This window comes from Phlebotomus papatasi, unplaced genomic scaffold (assembly GCF_024763615.1).
Source record: "Phlebotomus papatasi isolate M1 unplaced genomic scaffold, Ppap_2.1 HiC_scaffold_11, whole genome shotgun sequence".
NCBI classification, from domain to species: domain Eukaryota; kingdom Metazoa; phylum Arthropoda; class Insecta; order Diptera; family Psychodidae; genus Phlebotomus; species Phlebotomus papatasi.
Window position 1 is genome coordinate 397453 of NW_026604358.1, and position 6022 is coordinate 403474.

A 6022-nucleotide genomic window follows, 5' to 3' on the forward strand; every position below is an offset into this window, starting at 1 on the left:
AAATGACAGACCCCTTGATCACTTAGAAAAGTCTTTCTGGGTTATTGCAATCAAAGAATTTATCAAATGCCTGTGTGAAACTCCAAACCATTAAATAAAAAAAGTCAATAAATATTTGATCCTTCATTTTGTAAATGACAGACCCCTTGATCACTTAGAAAAGTCTTTCTGGGTTATTGCAATCAAAGAATTTATCAAATACCTGTGTGAAAATCCAAACCATTAAATAAAAAAAGTCAATAAATTTTAGATCCTTCATTTTGTAAATGACAGACCCCTTGATCACTTAGAAAAGTCTTTCTTGGTTATTGCAATCAAAGAATTTATCAAATGCCTGTCTGAAACTCCAAACCATTAAATAAAAAAAGTCAATAAATATTTGATCCTTCATTTTGTAAATGACAGACCCCTTGATCACTTAGAAAAGTCTTTCTGGGTTATTGCAATCAAAGAATTTATCAAATGCCTGTGTGAAACTCCAAACCGTTAAATAAAAAAAAAATCAATAAAAATTAGATCCTTTATTTTGTAAATGACAGACCCCTTGATCACTTAGAAAAGTCTTTCTGGGTTATTGCAATCAAAGAATTTATCAAATACCTGTGTGAAAATCCAAACCATTAAATAAAAAAGTCAATAAATATTTGATCCTTTATTTTGTAAATGACAGACCCCTTGATCACTTAGAAAAGTCTTTCTGGGTTATTGCAATCAAAGAATTTATCAAATACCTGTGGGAAAATCCAAACCATTAAATAAAAAAAGTCAATAAATATTAGATCCTTCATTTTGTAAATGACAGACCCCTTGATCACTTAGAAAAGTCTTTCTGGGTTATTGCAATCAAAGAATTTATCAAATGCCTGTGTGAAAATCCAAACCATTAAATAAAAAAAGTCAATAAATATTTGATCCTTCATTTTGTAAATGACAGACCCCTTGATCACTTAGAAAAGTCTTTCTGGGTTATTGCAATCAAAGAATTTATCAATAAATATTTGATCCTTCATTTTGTAAATGACAGACCCCTTGATCACTTAGAAAAGTCTTTCTGGGTTATTGCAATCAAAGAATTTATCAAATACCTGTGTGAAAATCCAAACCATTAAATAAAAAAAGTCAACAAATATTAGATCCTTCATTTTGTAAATGACAGACCCCTTGATCACTTAGAAAAGTCTTTCTGGGTTATTGCAATCAAAGAATTTATCAAATGCCTGTGTGAAAATCCAAACCATTAAATAAAAAAAGTCAATAAATATTTGATCCTTCATTTTGTAAATGACAGACCCCTTGATCACTTAGAAAAGTCTTTCTGGGTTATTGCAATCAAAGAATTTATCAAATACCTGTGTGAAAATCCAAACCATTAAATAAAAAAAGTCAATACATATTAGATCCTTCATTTTGTAAATGACAGACCCCTTGATCACTTAGAAAAGTCTTTCTGGGTTATTGCAATCAAAGAATTTATCAAATGCCTGTGTGAAACTCCAAACCATTAAATAAAAAAAGTCAATAAATATTTGATCCTTCATTTTGTAAATGACAGACCCCTTGATCACTTAGAAAAGTCTTTCTGGGTTATTGCAATCAAAGAATTTATCAAATACCTGTGTGAAAATCCAAACCATTAAATAAAAAAAGTCAACAAATATTAGATCCTTCATTTTGTAAATGACAGACCCCTTGATCACTTAGAAAAGTCTTTCTGGGTTATTGCAATCAAAGAATTTATCAAATGCCTGTGTGAAAATCCAAACCATTAAATAAAAAAAGTCAATAAATATTTGATCCTTCATTTTGTAAATGACAGACCCCTTGATCACTTAGAAAAGTCTTTCTGGGTTATTGCAATCAAAGAATTTATCAAATGCCTGTGTGAAAATCCAAACCATTAAATAAAAAAAGTCAATAAATATTAGATCCTTTATTTTGTAAATGACAGACCCCTTGATCACTTAGAAAAGTCTTTCTGGGTTATTGCAATCAAAGAATTTATCAAATGCCTGTGTGAAACTCCAAACCGTTAAAAAAAAATCAATAAAAATTAGATCCTTTATTTTGTAAATGACAGACCCCTTGATCACTTAGAAAAGTCTTTCTGGGTTATTGCAATCAAAGAATTTATCAAATACCTGTGTGAAAATCCAAACCATTAAATAAAAAAAAGTCAATAAATATTAGATCCTTCATTTTGTAAATGACAGACCCCTTGATCACTTAGAAAAGTCTTTCTGGGTTATTGCAATCAAAGAATTTATCAAATGCCTGTGTGAAAATCCAAACCATTAAATAAAAAAAGTCAATATTTATTTGATCCTTTATTTTGTAAATGACAGACCCCTTGATCACTTAAAAGTCTTTCTGGGTTATTGCAATCAAAGAATTTATCAAATACCTGTGTGAAAATCCAAACCATTAAATAAAAAAAGTCAATAAATATTAGATCCTTCATTTTCAAAATGACAGACCCCTTGATCACTTAGAAAAGTCTTTCTGGGTTATTGGAATCAAAGAATTTATCAAATACCTGTGTGAAAATCCAAACCATTAAATAAAAAAAGTCAATATTTATTTGATCCTTTATTTTGTAAATGACAGACCCCTTGATCACTTAAAAGTCTTTCTGGGTTATTGCAATCAAAGAATTTATCAAATACCTGTGTGAAAATCCAAACCATTAAATAAAAAAAGTCAATAAATATTAGATCCTTCATTTTCAAAATGACAGACCCCTTGATCACTTAGAAAAGTCTTTCTGGGTTATTGCAATCAAAGAATTTATCAAACGCCTGTGTGAAAATCCAAACCATTAAATAAAAAAAGTCAATAAATATTTGATCCTTTATTTTGTAAATGACAGACCCCTTGATCACTTAGAAAAGTCTTTCTGGGTTATTGCAATCAAAGAATTTATCAAATACCTGTGTGAAACTCCAAACCATTAAATAAAAAAAGTCAATAAATATTAGATCCTTCATTTTGTAAATGACAGACCCCTTGATCACTTAGAAAAGTCTTTCTGGGTTATTGCAATCAAAGAATTTATCAAATACCTGTGTGAAACTCCAAACCATTAAATAAAAAAAGTCAATAAATATTAGATCCTTTATTTTGTAAATGACAGACCCCTTGATCACTTAGAAAAGTCTTTCTGGGTTATTGCAATCAAAGAATTTATCAAATGCCTGTGTGAAACTCCAAACCGTTAAAAAAAAAATCAATAAAAATTAGATCCTTTATTTTGTAAATGACAGACCCCTTGATCACTTAGAAAATTCTTTCTGGGTTATTGCAATCAAAGAATTTATCAAATGCCTGTGTGAAACTCCAAACCATTAAATAAAAAAAGTCAATAAATATTTGATCCTTTATTTTGTAAATGACAGACACCTTGGTCACTTAGAAAAGTCTTTCTGGGTTATTGCAATCAAAGAATTTATCAAATGCCTGTGTGAAACTCCAAACCGTTAAATAAATAAAAAAAAAATCAATAAAAATTAGATCCTTTATTTTGTAAATGACAGACCCCTTGATCACTTAGAAAAGTCTTTCTGGGTTATTGCAATCAAAGAATTTATCAAATGCCTGTGTGAAACTCCAAACCGTTAAATAAAAAAAAAATCAATAAAAATTAGATCCTTCATTTTGTAAATGACAGACCCCTTGATCACTTAGAAAAGTCTTTCTGGGTTATTGCAATCAAAGAATTTATCAAATGCCTGTGTGAAACTCCAAACCATTAAATAAAAAAAGTCAATAAATATTTGATCCTTCATTTTGTAAATGACAGACCCCTTGATCACTTAGAAAAGTCTTTCTGGGTTATTGCAATCAAAGAATTTATCAAATACCTGTGTGAAAATCCAAACCATTAAATAAAAAAAGTCAATAAATATTAGATCCTTCATTTTGTAAATGACAGACCCCTTGATCACTTAGAAAAGTCTTTCTGGGTTATTGCAATCAAAGAATTTATCAAATGCCTGTGTGAAACTCCAAACCATTAAATAAAAAAAGTCAATAAATATTTGATCCTTCATTTTGTAAATGACAGACCCCTTGATCACTTAGAAAAGTCTTTCTGGGTTATTGCAATCAAAGAATTTATCAAATGCCTGTGTGAAACTCCAAACCATTAAATAAAAAAAGTCAATAAATATTTGATCCTTCATTTTGTAAATGACAGACCCCTTGATCACTTAGAAAAGTCTTTCTGGGTTATTGCAATCAAAGAATTTATCAAATACCTGTGTGAGAATCCAAACCATTAAATAAAAAGAGTCAATAAATTTTAGATCCTTCATTTTGTAAATGACAGACCCCTTGATCACTTAGAAAAGTCTTTCTTGGTTATTGCAATCAAAGAATTTATCAAATGCCTGTCTGAAACTCCAAACCATTAAATAAAAAAAGTCAATAAATATTTGATCCTTCATTTTGTAAATGACAGACCCCTTGTTCACTTAGAAAAGTCTTTCTGGGTTATTGCAATCAAAGAATTTATCAAATGCCTGTGTGAAACTCCAAACCGTTAAATAAAAAAAAAATCAATAAAAATTAGATTCTTTATTTTGTAAATGACAGACCCCTTGATCACTTAGAAAAGTCTTTCTGGGTTATTGCAATCAAAGAATTTATCAAATACCTGTGTGAAAATCCAAACCATTAAATAAAAAAGTCAATAAATATTTGATCCTTTATTTTGTAAATGACAGACCCCTTGATCACTTAGAAAAGTCTTTCTGGGTTATTGCAATCAAAGAATTTATCAAATACCTGTGGGAAAATCCAAACCATTAAATAAAAAAAGTCAATAAATATTAGATCCTTCATTTTGTAAATGACAGACCCCTTGATCACTTAGAAAAGTCTTTCTGGGTTATTGCAATCAAAGAATTTATCAAATGCCTGTGTGAAAATCCAAACCATTAAATAAAAAAAGTCAATAAATATTTGATCCTTCATTTTGTAAATGACAGACCCCTTGATCACTTAGAAAAGTCTTTCTGGGTTATTGCAATCAAAGAATTTATCAAATACCTGTGTGAAAATCCAAACCATTAAATAAAAAAAGTCAACAAATATTAGATCCTTCATTTTGTAAATGACAGACCCCTTGATCACTTAGAAAAGTCTTTCTGGGTTATTGCAATCAAAGAATTTATCAAATGCCTGTGTGAAAATCCAAACCATTAAATAAAAAAAGTCAACAAATATTAGATCCTTCATTTTGTAAATGACAGACCCCTTGATCACTTAGAAAAGTCTTTCTGGGTTATTGCAATCAAAGAATTTATCAAATGCCTGTGTGAAAATCCAAACCATTAAATAAAAAAAGTCAATAAATATTTGATCCTTCATTTTGTAAATGACAGACCCCTTGATCACTTAGAAAAGTCTTTCTGGGTTATTGCAATCAAAGAATTTATCAAATGCCTGTGTGAAAATCCAAACCATTAAATAAAAAAAGTCAATAAATATTAGATCCTTTATTTTGTAAATGACAGACCCCTTGATCACTTAGAAAAGTCTTTCTGGGTTATTGCAATCAAAGAATTTATCAAATGCCTGTGTGAAACTCCAAACCGTTAAAAAAAAATCAATAAAAATTAGATCCTTTATTTTGTAAATGACAGACCCCTTGATCACTTAGAAAAGTCTTTCTGGGTTATTGCAATCAAAGAATTTATCAAATGCCTGTGTGAAACTCCAAACCATTAAATAAAAAAAGTCAATAAATATTAGATCCTTCATTTTGTAAATGACAGACCCCTTGATCACTTAGAAAAGTCTTTCTGGATTATTGCAATCAAAGAATTTATCAAATGCCTGTGTGAAAATCCAAACCATTAAATAAAAAAGTCAATAAATATTAGATCCTTTATTTTGTAAATGACAGACCCCTTGATCACTTAGAAAAGTGTTTCTGGGTTATTGCAATTGTTGTAAAGCAAGTAAAATGCCACAATATTGATATGCACACTCTCTGCAGACGCTTATGAAGCGAAAAAATACA